The sequence below is a fragment of the Dipteris shenzhenensis genome, chromosome 7, assembly GCF_047967505.1.
Source record: "Dipteris shenzhenensis isolate YYH24624 ecotype China chromosome 7, Dip_SZ_1.0, whole genome shotgun sequence".
In the NCBI taxonomy this organism is placed as follows: Eukaryota; Viridiplantae; Streptophyta; class Polypodiopsida; order Gleicheniales; family Dipteridaceae; genus Dipteris; species Dipteris shenzhenensis.
This window is the reverse complement of record NC_141602.1, coordinates 8,387,928-8,402,351: the sequence shown is the minus strand read 5'-3', so window position 1 is coordinate 8,402,351 and position 14,424 is coordinate 8,387,928.

Genomic DNA, 14,424 nt, shown 5'->3' with positions numbered 1-14,424 from the left:
CACAACTGCTCCATGGATGGAACCTTAAGGATCCTTGCGGATGGAGAGGCTTGGAGGAACATAGAAAAGAAGTGGCCAGAGTTTGGGCTTGAGCCTCGGCATTTGTGTCTTGGATTGGCTATGGATGGTGTTAATACATTTGGATATCAATCCACATCATGGGTCAACATGGCCAGTAGTAGTCACAGTCTACAACATTCCTCCTTGGATGACCATAAAGAAAGGACATTTGATGTTGGCACTCATTGTGCCAGGCAAGCACAAGGTGAAGAACATGATGTGGATCTAGCCCCCTTGGTAGATGAGTTGCAAATTTTATGGAATGGCATGTAAGTCTATGAAATTTCAAAGCCTTTGGGTCAACTCCATTTTTAAGTAAAAGGCATTTTGATGTGGACCATGCATTATTATCCCAGATTGCATAATTGCTCAGGTACAAAACGTCAATACTCCTCCCAACTCACCAAAATTGATTTGTGATTGTTTGTGTTAGGATTGATGGTGCTCTTCTTTCACTTATCAAGACTATTTTCTTTTGTCCCATAATTTGAATAGGTCTCCAAGTGTCCGGATACAACGCATGTACCCTTTGTGGAGATAGTTTGTGCAACCGGTACTCAAAAAATCTTTCAAAGATGGTATATGAGAAGCACAGGTGGTTTCTTCCTATGGACCATCCATATCGAGTCTATCCATCTTTTGTGGAGGTTGAACTAGCTCCTATTCCTCCAGTCATGAGTGAGATCCAATGATTGGGAGTGACTTTGGCATGATCCAGAAGTTAAAACACCTCCACCTGGCATGCAACATCTTTCCATATTTTACTCTCTTCCTTATTGGAGGCATCATAAAGTGACATATCTACTGGACCCAATGCATATACTCAAAAAAGTGTCAAAAAGTTTGTGGAAACACATGATTGGGGATAGAGATACTCCAAAAGCATGAGAGGATTTGAAACTAATGAAAAACAAAAGTCCCTTTTGGCCAAAACAAAACCGTGCCAGCAAGGTGATTTTACCAAAGGCACCATGGGCATTGGACAAAAGCAAAGGAGTCTTGGGTGAAGAGTGTTATCACTAGGTATGAAAACCCAAGAAGAACCCCAACCGGGAACATGCATAACCTAAAGGGTGACTTTACTTTGAATGGAAAATTAAGTGGTCTAAGGTGCATGATTGTAACAAAATGATACATGTAACCTTATTTCCATGATTTGGAAACATTTTTAAACTCTTGTTTCAATTTTTCTAACACATGATTGTTACTATAGTATGCACTTCCAATTGCTTTGCAAGGATGCAATACTAAAGATGCATCAAATTCCATCAACAAGCTCAATGTATTTGTAAGGTATGTCAATGGGTTTGCTAATGCATGTCTAATTTCCCTTCTCATTGTAAAAGTTAGTTACATGGCTTACCAGTTACCATGCAAGATGTTATCATCAAAAGAAATCAAGAAGTCATCTATTTCAGAATTGAGAATTATTGCCATTGAAGCTGTATGTTTGATTGAAAAGGAATTTCCAACAACAAGGATCATGGACATCCAATTGCATCTACTTGTGCACTTGGCCAATGAAGTGGCATATGTAGGCACTTTACATAGTTGATGGATGTTTTTCTTGGAATGGTTTATGAAGGTGTTGAAAGGGTATGTAAAACAAAAAGATAGACCAGAGGGAAGCATGGAAGAAGGATGGTTGGTGCAAGAGTTGATGTTTTACATTATGGATTTCCCCTTTTTATAGGCCTTAAAAGTTAGTTTTTTCCAATGACAAATTTTTGTAAATTTTCATACATGTTTGAGCTCATAGAGAATAAAAAAATGAGAGCATGTATATCAAGCCTTTGAAGCTCATATATTCATGTACAAGTTTGAGATGAGAAAAATCGAATAAGAGCATTTACATCAACTGTTTCATCTTGAGCCAAGTCTAAGGCACCAAGCAAGTCTATCTCCAACTCTATACCGAGTTGATCTCCTATATCATCATCGTACTCTAGCATCGTACGTTCACCTAAAAGTATTTGATCATCTTCTTCAATAAAGCTTAAGTGTGGTGATTGATCTTGATGATTGTTGTCTTCTTCATCAATATCGTGATCTCCATCCTCCTCCCGTGCGATGTCATTATGCGCATCTTCCTCTTGGCTCATATGGTGAATAGCTGCCAGAATATGAAGTTGCATGTTGTTTTGTATTGGAAAATTTCTGCTGATATTTGCAATTCTATTAGAGACAAGGCGCTGTTCTCCAGTGTGCTGCGACATAGTTTGGTGTGGCTTCGAAATGGCCAGTTATAAAATCTCATGGGGCTCTTCACCAGAATTTCGATTTCCATTCCTTAGGAAATTCTGTTCAATTCTTCGGAGGCTTGTCATGGTATTTTCTAAAGGTCTTTTTGGCCACATTTGAAGACGGCGCCTCTAGCCTTTCGACAATACGCCATTAATCAAACTTCTAACAAAAGTTGTGTTTCTACAGCAAGACGCCTCAGGGAGCTTGGTGAAAGCCTTCAAAGTCATGGCGGCCGCAGCTGAGCAATCTATGAAATGGCAGACACTTCGTGAGCTGCAAGGTGTGGACTTGGGCCGGCAAAGATGCCTCTGTCAGGGCCGTTACAGGTTGGAAATTGAGCGAGATCGACAGGAAACTAGTGGCTTGCAGTTTCATGTTTTCAAGGAGAAATATACAGACAAGTGCTGTCAATTATGGTGCTCCGTATGTACTTGTGGCTTGGCTTCCGAGAGGTACAAACGGTCTACGTGTTCTACAACAATCAAGAACTGAAGGAGCAAGGGCTAACGTTGTTTAAGAAAAAGAAGAGCTTCCGTTTGAGAGACATGAAACATGAACTATTTGCGGGGTTTCCAGATTGCAAGTTTGCGAGAGAGAAGGTAAGGAAAGAAGGGTATACGGTGTACGTATATGCGATCAAGCGCGACAATGATGAGCAGTTCAGAGAGCTTGAGTGGAAGAATTTTCTGTTGAGTTTACACAAGGCCGAGGAGAAGCGTGACTGGTCACGTTGCATGGTGCACGGAGTCGTAGGAATTGTTTCTCGATCGATCAAAGCGATTTTCTGTGAAAATTATTGCTCCTAGCCTTTGCACATACGCTTTATTTCTATGTAAGCATGGCGTTTGTATGTCCAATTTTCATGGTGTGATCTGCTTTACGTATAACTTGTGGCCAGCCACTTCCCAAGTCGTGTTTTTAGCAAATTCATAGAGCATGTAGGTCATTAATGCCATTCACCAAGAGCCCATATATGCACTAGTGTGAAACCAGAGAGCCATTGGCTATAATTGCAATGTGAAATGGACATGAGAGCACATAAAATGTTTCAAATGTTGACATTCTATGACTTATGAGATATTATTTATATTTTTTCAACAAAGCAGAGCACATACAATGTTGGAAATGTTAATATTATATATCTCATGACATATTATTTAAATTGCTAAACATATTAGAGCACTTATAATATTTAAAATATTAAAATTTATATATCTTATGAAACAGAGTAGAGTACACGGAGAACTCGCCTCCCTCGTAGATCATGGAGGTCAAGGATTGAGGGATTAATCTAAGGGAGAAGGGTGCTTACGAAAACTGATCCTTATTCTATTTTTTACCAACTATTATGACAAAAAATTGGCAAAGATTTTACTATGATTTCATTCATTTTACCTTACTGCCTGGCTTTAATGAAAGGAAAGTGAAAGGAAGAGCAATTGGGGTATCTTTAATGCCCATTAACAACTAGGTTAGGGTTAGGGTAAACAATACTTAATACTAACCTAATTTTTCTAAAAATTTCCCCATCATTCCATAGACCCTTAACAAGGCAAAAATGCAACTAGGTGAGAGAATAATTGTACATGAATGCCAAAAGGGGGCATGAAGAAAGCTTAGTATAGGTAGGACAGGGTCGGCAAACTTGTAGTAGTAATTTTTTTAGCATTTGATCTATATGTCCACTTTTGAGTAGAGTAATGAGCACCCTCCCTATAACTAGCTTTTTGTCACAATGCATCATCATTGAGACCCTATGTGCTTGTCTTCATTGGATATGATCCATGTCACTCACTTTTAGGCTTGTGCCTTACTCACTTTCAGGCTTGTGCAAAGTATGATAGACATTGATATCATTTGCATAGTTACAAATGCATATCTCAGTGTTTTTTTACTACGCATCATGCTACATGCATATGTGTTGAAAGATATGCATCAGTCTGCTCAACCCTATGTGATTTTCTTTGATGGGTATGATACTTTGCAAATGTTTCCATCTAATTAATTCTAAGGCTTGTGCAAAGTATCCCATGCATTGGGTATCATTTGCATGGCCAGGAATATAAATCTCCTTGTTTTTAATCATGCATCATGCATCAACGTGCTACTACCCTATGTGTTTGTTTCCAATGGGTATCTTCATTTGCATAAGTCTTTATCTTACTCAATTAAAGGCCTATGCAAAGTATCAAGCCTATCGCATATCATTTACATGGTTGAGAATGCATATCTCCTTGTTGTTTTACCACGCGTCATGTATGCATTGTAAAAAGTATGCATTGCTATGCTTCTATCCTATGTGCTTGTCTCCGATGGGTGTGATACTTTGTACATGCCTTCATCCTACCGAATTCAAGTCCTATGCAAAGTATTACACTTGTAAATATATCACTTGCATGGTTGGGAATGTATATCTCCTTGTTCTTATCCGCACGTGGCCCAATACATACCACTAGGGTTCTTTAAAAAAACACATGTATAGGCCTATTTATCACACAAGATTTTTGGTGTGGCTCTTGGGCCCATAGTGGCCTAAAGGAATACCAAGTTTGATATGGTTATCAAACATAGAGCCATGGATTGGAACTTACCCTATAAAGTATGTATCAGCTCAAGCTGGAGTCAAAAAAGGGTTACACATAATAAAACAAGGCCTAATTCTCCTCCAAATGCAATAACACATATCATGAATCTTTATAACATAATCAGTTAGAGGCCTACCAATTTAAGTCTTATTCAAACCATTGATACACAACATGGGTGTGAAAAGCCAATGTTTTAGACCCACATGTGTTCTAGTGCAAGCAACTAGGGTTTTTAAATAAGAAGTGCATGTGTAGACCTATTTATGGAAGAAGACTTGGTATAGTGCTTGGGACCATAGCAACCTAGAGGTGTGTCAATTATTTCTCTCGGGGGGGTCACTCATCTTATGTAACCCTATCACGTGAGTTCAACAGAAGGATATTTTTAATTTATAAAATTTACATAATTTAACTTACATAAGGGAGTATTTAAAATGATTTTAGAAAAAAATTACAGATTTGTATAGAAAAAGGGTACATTTTATTAATGAAAAATATACGGATAAGGCATTTTATAAATAAGCCTTGAACGCACGTGATATAGAGAGTTTATCCATAGTGACCCCCCGAGTTATTTCTTCATTACACGATGTAGAGACTGAAGGACAAATTGATGTAATGGGATCTAGAGTCCTACGGTCTAACATTGTGAGTGTGTGTTCGAACACATGGTGTACCTGGATAGGTGTCAGTAGGTGTGATTGAGTGAATCTAGGTGTGTGGTGTGTGATTGAGAGAATCATGGAACTGATTGAGAGATTTTTGGATCTAGATGCTCTACTGATCTCACATGTGATGTCACTACTGGATGTAACTGGAGCCTTATATTGGGCCTATCTCTCTTGAATAAACTCTCTCTTTTGCTTCACTTGTTGAATCCTTCTTGATACTCCAACAGAGCCATGGATTCAAACTTATGCTATCAAAACTATTAACGCCTAGCATGAATCTTTATACCATTATTTGGTGTTGTTTTGACAATCGATGAGCCAACATAGGTATGTAAAACTAATGTCATAGACCCACACTTGTCCTAATGCATGCACTTAGGATTTTCAGTAAAAAGTGCATATATAGACCTATATATAGGATAAGGTTTTGTACAATGATTGGGTCCATAGTGGCCTAGAGGCATATCAAGTATGGTCCCATTACAAGACATAGAGCCATCTATTTGACCTTACCCTATTTAAAATTTATCAAGCGCCATAAAAAAAGGTTCAAGGCCTCATGCTCCTCCAAATGCAGTAACACCTATCATGAATATTTATACCATCATTATTTAGAGTTTTATCAAATTTGGTCTTATTTTAACCAATATGTCATAAAAGGGAGTAGGGATAACATTTGTGTTTCACTTATCTACATTCTAAAAAATATACTTTGCCAAAGGTCATAATCACAATGAATGCCAAAAATGTGATTTCCACAAGATCTTTCTTTCACTTTTGTGACTGCATGCAACGTTTCTATTGTGCTCATATTGCACCCATTTTCATGCAATAGAAAAGTGATACTATATTTGTAATTACATTTCAATAATAATTAATAAGCATGCATGGTATTTCTTGTACTTCATTTCCAATGAAGCCAAGATTGAACTTGCTTTTGTCCTTGATGCTGCGTAAATATACTGCCATTTGGTAATATTTTATGATGTACTACCAAAAAACATGTTATGTAACTAAAAGAATGAAGTCTGTAAAAGTATAAGCAATGTAGGGATAATATTGCACATAGATAATGTCAAATTTCATACTCATTTCAGATTCTTAAAAAATAGTATCACTGATGCAAAAATTGCACACCCAGTTGAACTCACAGTCATAAATAAGCACTGTTCCTCCTTTCCAACCATTGAATATTAGCCTCCCACAACGTATTGATGCGTAAGCTGCTCCCTTATATAGTTTTCCAAAGGTCATAATCACAATGAATGCCAAAAATATTAACCATTGAATATTAGTTGCTCCCTTATAAAACTAGCATGCTGGTTGGAGAGATGGAATTCCCTTCTAATTTCCACCCATGTTTTCCATCTCCTCTATTCTCTTTGCCGCAATGGGCCCCAACATTGTAGAACTTTCTTAGAAAGGGCCCAAGCTATTGAAGTCCTCATCCTTGAGGAAACAAACATGGTTCTGTGTTGAAAACTACCGATAGTATGGGGAAGTGTTGCCACTTTCTCTCCCTCAAGAGTCAAACCTTCAAAAAAATTCATAGCAAGGATTTGACTACGGCTTTGATAATCCATGTGGTAGTTAGCCTAGCAGAAGATAGTTGGATGCTCAATGAATATGCAAGTAAATAGCAATTGAAGAAGAAGCATTGGAGGCATGCACATGATGCAATCGCTATCTATGAAAGCTAATGAAGAAGTATTCAAACAATATATCAGTGGTAAATCTCTCTTGGTTAATTACGTGGAGTTAACAAAAAGGTTTGTTAACATCCACAGAGTATAGTCACCAAATGTAGGGTAATCGATGAGTAAAGGTGACCTGCAAGCCGAATGATCTATGTCAACAGGACAAGCTCAAGGGATTTTGATACCCAAACACACCAAGGTCAATTATTACAAGCAATGTGCACACGGAAGGAGTATAGCTCAAACTCAAGGAGTTTGATCCCCAAATACCCAAAGTCCATGCTCCAAAGTCCAAGGATTCAAGGATCCCAGGCACAGGCTGTATGTTCCAGCTACCACTGCCTGGAACAAGGAGATGCACACTTCTAGGCCATGAGGAGTGCATTTAACTTGCACTTTTCAGCTCCACATCCACAAGAAATAGCAGCACCAATGAAAATAGCCATGGAAGGAGTACAGCTCAAACTCAGGGAGTTTGTCCCCCAAATATTTTGAAGAAAAGGCTTCCTAGCAACATTCACGGTTGTCATGGGGTGTCTCATGGAAGTTAAGCCGCATCACTCCAAGTTTTGAGCCTAGTCTACTGGGTTCGAACCCCAACTAGGTGAAGGTGTGAGGGTGCTCAGGGAGTTTGAGCCCCAAATCACCTAAGCCTAGGAGTGGCGAGGCTAACAAAAGTGCTATTTGGGAACCGATGTGGAGGTTGAACTAGCTCCTATTCCTCCAGTCATGAGTGAGATCCAATGATTGGGAGTGACTTTGGTATGATCCAGAAGTTAAAACACCTCCACCTGGCATGCAACATCTTTCCATATTTTACTCTCTTCCTTATTGGAGGCATCATAAACTGACATATCTACTGGACCCAATGCATATACTCAAAAAAGTGTCAAAAAGTTTGTGGAAACACATGATTGGGGATAGAGATACTCCAAAAGCATGAGAGGATTTGAAACTGATGAAAAAAAAAAGTCCCTTTTGGCCAAAACAAAACCGTGCCGGCAAGGTGATTTTACCAAAGGCACCGTGAGCATTGGAAAAAAGCAGAGGAGTCTTGGGTGAAGAGTGTTATCACTAGGTATGAAAACCCAAGAAGAACCCCATACATAACCTAAAGGGTGACTTTACTTCGAATGGAAACTTAAGTGGTCTAAAGGTGCATGATTGTAATAAAATGATACATGGAACCTTATTTCCATGATTTGGAAACATTTTTAAACTCTTGTTTCAATTTTTCTAACACATGATTGTTACTATAGTATGTACTTCCAATTGCTTTGCAAGGATGCAATACTAAAGATGCATCAAATTCCATCAACAAGATCAATGTATTTGTGAGGTATGTCAATGGGTTTGCTAATGCATGTCTAGTTTCCCTTCTCATTGTAAAAGTTAGTTACATGGCTTACCAGTTACCATATGCAAGATGTTATCATCAAAAGAAATCAAGAAGTCATCTATTTCAGAATTGAGAATTATTGCCATTGAAGCTGTATGTTTGATTGAAAAGGAATTTCCAACAACAAGGATCATGGACATCCAATTGCATCTACTTGTGCACTTGGCCGATGAAGTGGCATATGTAGGCACTTTACATAGCTGATGGATGTTTTTCTTGGAATGGTTTATGAACGTGTTGAAAGGGTATGTAAGACAAAAAGATAGACCAGAGGGAAGCATGGAAGAAGGATGGTTGGTGCAAGAGTTGATGTTTTACATTATGGATTGTCTGCTACAACTCATGCCAGACATGCCTTGACTTTGTAATGAGAGCAATGACCCACAGGTTGTAGGAGAGATTGGACAAGGGAAGGGAAAGAAAAAGAAAAAGAGTGTCTCCTTGCGACTCAAAGTCAACACATTTTGTCTTTACAATTGTGGAGAAATGGATCAAACAATATGAAGAAGAAAGAGAAAAAAGAAAGGAGGATAGAAAAGCATGGCGAAGGACCAATAGAGGTAAGAAGTATCCCTCATAGTTAGCAAAAATTCCTACTAAATGCACCATTGATTGGTTAAACGACACTCTTGAAGATGCCACTTGAAGAGGGGATATTGTGACAGATACAAAGGAGGATTTTGCACAAGGTTGTGATCTAAAGGCATATAATCATGTTGCTTTTATTTATGTTCATTTATAAACTTTTTGTATATATTAACAAGGAGAATCCATTACCAAGTTACATTATCATTCGTTCAATGCAATATGGGCATATGGTAATCACTATCTAGATTAGAGAAAATTGATGTAAAGCGCAACACATTTGATCCGGGAGTCATGGCCAACTTTTTGCAAGACAGTAGAGCAAGTGCAAGGAATACAAATATCATCGTAGGCGAAATGGATTATGTTCGAATCATAGAAGATATTTTGCAAGTGAATTTTAAAAATTTTCAAGTATTTATATTTGATGTGAAATGGTTCAAAGTCATCTACAGAGGTGCTCAAGCTATAGTCAGAAAGGATCTAAGTGGGTTTTTGTCATTGACTCAACAAAAATTTGGGATGACCTTACTGACACATTCGTGCTACCCACACAATACGAGCAAGTAAGAATTTTTCTTATATGGATATTATTTGTCCTTCCACTTCATTAGATCTTGCATGGACATATCATGGATTATTGTCTTAGGTGGCCTTTCCACCTGATCGAGTGGACAACTAGTGGTGGTTTGTGATTCAAGTTGCACCTAGAAATCGACATGTCTTTCAAGATGTGGAAATAGAGAATGAAGGACGATCACGAAATAGATGGGTTGGAAGCTAGCACTTTTGATAACCCTTCTACTAGAGTTTTGGAATGTGAAGATGGCTTGAGTTCCTCATAGGGTTTCTCAGACACTGACTTTAGAGACCTCAATCTATATGCTGAAGATATGCGAGACCTAGCCCCACGGATGATTGAGAGGATGAGATTCATACTCACGATGGAGATTCCAGTGAGTCTTCGATCGATTAAAGGACGAAGAGCAAAACTGATACAATATATTTTTATTGGTTAATGGATTTCATTATTGGAAGGCGTTGGGTTAAATTCACCATGCTAATGTGTTGGATAGTTAATGCTAATGTACTTGCAAAAATTTCGATGCTTTCATCGATGCTATGTATTTTACAAGGAGATTTTCAACACTTTTATCTATGGTGTGTATTTTCCAGAGAAAAATTTGATGCTTTTATCGATGTTGTGTATTCTCCAGAGAGATTTTCAATGCTTTTATTGGCAATTATATTAATTCTTTCTTATATTAACTCTTTTTTGAAGACCCTATCTCAATAAATTTTTACAACATATAGGGCATCTTTGGCACAATTTTGTGCGTTTTAAAGAAATACTTGCATAATGCTTGAGTATTTGTGGTTACAAAAATCTATTAGTTTCTTGATGATTAGTTTCCCTATGTATATTGTCACAACCATCTTTTGAGAGAAATACAACATTCCTCCATGGATCACAATAAAGAATTGACATCTAATATTAGCACTTATTTTCCTAGGGAAGCATAAGGTGAAGAACATGGATGTGTTATCTTACTCCTTTTGTGGAGGACTTTCAAACTTTATGGAGTCAGCATTTAAGTTTATGATATCTCAAGGCCAATTAACAATAAAACTCTTCAGCTAAGAGTGATTTTAATGTGAGCTATGGTCTATTATCTTGGCTTGAATTATTACTCAAGTAGGCAGTGCAACATATGGTCACTTTGTTTTAAGCTTATGGATCATATATGTTGTATAGTGACTCATTTTTGTATTTTTAGGAGCCACTATCTCATGATATTATCTTGGACTTCATATGGAGAAAGTTTACATAGTTGCCACTCAAGAAATCTAGGCAAGTTTGTGTATGGAAATTTTAGATCCCTTTGCATGTGTGCATCCAAGATTTGATAGTTTAAAGGAGTATACGATATGAATCCTCTAGTCATGAAATATGGTGATTGCTTAAAACTTTGGATAATCCTAGCATCCCAATGCCACCACTTAGCATGAGCAGTCTTCCTTGTTGGAAACATTTGAAAGTCATGTATCTTTTAGATCTAATGCATCTAAAATTATGGATAAAAGACTATGGAGTCATACCATATGTGATAGAGACACATTGAAAGATGACAAATACCTAAGAGAAGATGGGAATGAAGAGGAGCTTGTGGCCAACAATAACAAATGGCACAGTGACATTACCGAAAGCACATGGGTGCTTATCAAATTAGAGAAGAAATATGTAAACAATATTAATACTAGTATAAAAACCCCAATAGGGTATATGCATTCCTTAAAGAGTGCCTTAACTATAGAGGGAAAGCCTAGCAATCTCAAGTTACGTGATTGGTATAAGCTATTTTGTAGGTCTCAGTATTTTGTCTCAATCAGCTTGTGTTTGTGGTTGAAATTATATTGAGCTCCGGATTTTTGATATTGACTATATTATTTATATAACTCAGTATAAATAAATATAACTAATACATGGTATAAGATGACATGAAATGTGATCTATTCTTGGTGTATTATGTGATATAAATATAACTTGTGTATGGTATAACTTGAAATAAAAAATAAGTTATTCGTGGACAACTAATTACCATATGTTAGCCATAAAAGTAGCTATTTTTAAATGATTCAAATCTTTAATATTGCTATAAATTGATTTAAAAGAAGCACACATTTTCAGTTAAAGGAAAGTTCCAACATATAGGCCTCAAGAGTAAGGTAAATTTTAAGGATGAATATTCACCCAACTGCAAATCCAGAAGCCTCTCCAAGCTAGGGCAGCTAATATCTAGAGCTTCAGTTTGATAGATTCGAGATAGATTCACCCAATACTTAATATAACTTCCTCATATTAGCACTCAATTTGATTGGCATAAGTCATTTAGAGCCGTCTATAAGGTTAAAATTCTCAAATTCTAGCTTATGAAAAGCCTGTGTATGAACTTTAAGTATACTTAAGCCCATTGAAGCCTTGAAAATGGTGGCATAGGCTAATATTTGTAACTTCACTATAGGAAATATTCACCAAGTGACCTATAATTCCATAACTCTACAAGGGAGGGAGTCGCTCAATAACCTACACTTCCATAACTATGTTTCCCTCTTAAAAGCTACCCACCTCAAGAGTGATTGGCCTTTTAGTAGTACATTAGAATTAGTGGCCTCTTGGATTCCTTTGTTCTTCATCTTTTCCTTTTCTATGCCGTTGGTCAGTCATAACTTATGCTGAAGCTATCCTTTCCCACCTTTTCCTAATTTGGTGTTCACTCCTACTCATGCGTACTATAAGTTTTCTTTTCTTTTTTAGAGCTTTTTATTCTTTGTGGCCCCCTTTTACCCTTCTATTATATGTTTTTCTCAGTGCATTACTTCACTCTTATTACATAAAGTCCTCACTCTATGGTTAATCATTATTTTACTGATTGTCACTTATTATTTTACTGATGAACACTCATGGAGATTTAAATTGATATTTTTTCCAACAATTGAAGAACTATGCATTGCATTTCTAACAAGACGTTTTTGTGCAATTTCAACCATGGCAACTATTAAAATTTGAATTCTAATTTAAAATTTTCATCTTTTATAGTAATTATATTATTTCTCTATAGTTTCTTTTATTAGCAACCATGTCACTATTTTGGAATATTTCCATGTGTTTTTCCTATTTCTAAAATTCGTAATGTATTTGTATATTAGATAGAGGTCCACTTGAGCCTTCTCAATGGTAAACCGTGTGGCCAGCCACTTCCCAAGTCATGTTTTTAGCAAATTCATAGAGCATGTAGGTCATTAATGCCATTCACCAAGAGCCCATATATGCACTAGTGTGAAACCAGAGAGCCATTGGCTATAATTGCAGTGTGAAATGGACATGAGAGCACATAAAATGTTTGAAATGTTGACATTCTATGACTTATGAGATATTATTTATATTTTTTGAACAAAGCAAAGCACATACAATGTTGGAAATGTTAATATTGTATATCTCATGACATATTATTTAAATTGCTAAACATATTAGAGCACTTATAATATTTAAAATATTAAAATTAATATATCTTATGAAACATAATTTCTATTTCTCAATATGAGTGACAAATAAAAGATCATTTTTAAATAAATAGTGATCATCTTTGAAAGTATATATTCATTATTTTTAAATTTGTTACAAGTTTAAGGTTTAGAGTAGAGTACATGGAGAACTCGCCTCCCTCGTAGATCATGGAGGTCAAGGATTAAGGGATTAATCTAAGGGAGAAGGGTGCTTATGAAAAACTGATCCTTATTCTATTTTTTCCCAACTATTGTGACAAAAAATTGGCAAAGATTTTACTATGATTTCATTCATTTTACCTTACTGCTTGGCTTTAATGAAAGGAAAGTGAAAGCAAGATTTCATTCATTTTACTATGATTTCATTCATTTTACCTTACTGCTTGGGGTATCTTTAATGCGCATTAACAACTAGGTTAGCGTTAGGGTAAACAATACTTAATACTAACCTGATTTTTCTAAAGATTTCCCCATCATTCCATAGACCCTTAGCAAGGCAAGAAATGCAGCTGGGTGAGAGAATAATTGTACATGAATGCCAAAAGGGGGCATGAAGAAAGCTTAGTATAGGTAGGACAGGGTCGGCAAACTTGTAGTAGTAATTTTTTGAGCATTTGATCTATATGTCCACTTTTGAGTAGAGCAATGAGCACCCTCCCTATAACTAGCTTTTTGTCACAATGCATCATCATTGAGACCCTATGTGCTTGTCTTCATTGGATATGATCCATCTTACTCAGTTTTAGGCTTGTGCTCTTACTCACTTTCAAGCTTGTGAAAAGTATGATAGACATTGATATCATTTGCATAGTCACACATGCATATCTCAGTGTTTTTTTACTACGCATCATGCTGCATGCATATGTGTTGAAAGATATGCATCAGTCTGCTTCTACCCTATGTGATTTTCTTTGATGGGTATGATACTTTGCAAATGTTTCCATCTAATTAATTTTAAGGCTTGTGCAAAGTATCCCATGCGTTGGGTATCATTTGCATGGCCAGGAATATAAATCTCCTTGTTTTTAATCATGCATCATGCATTATGAGTGTTAAAAAATATGCATCAATGTGCTACTACCCTATGTGCTTGTTTCCAATGGGTATCTTCATTTGCA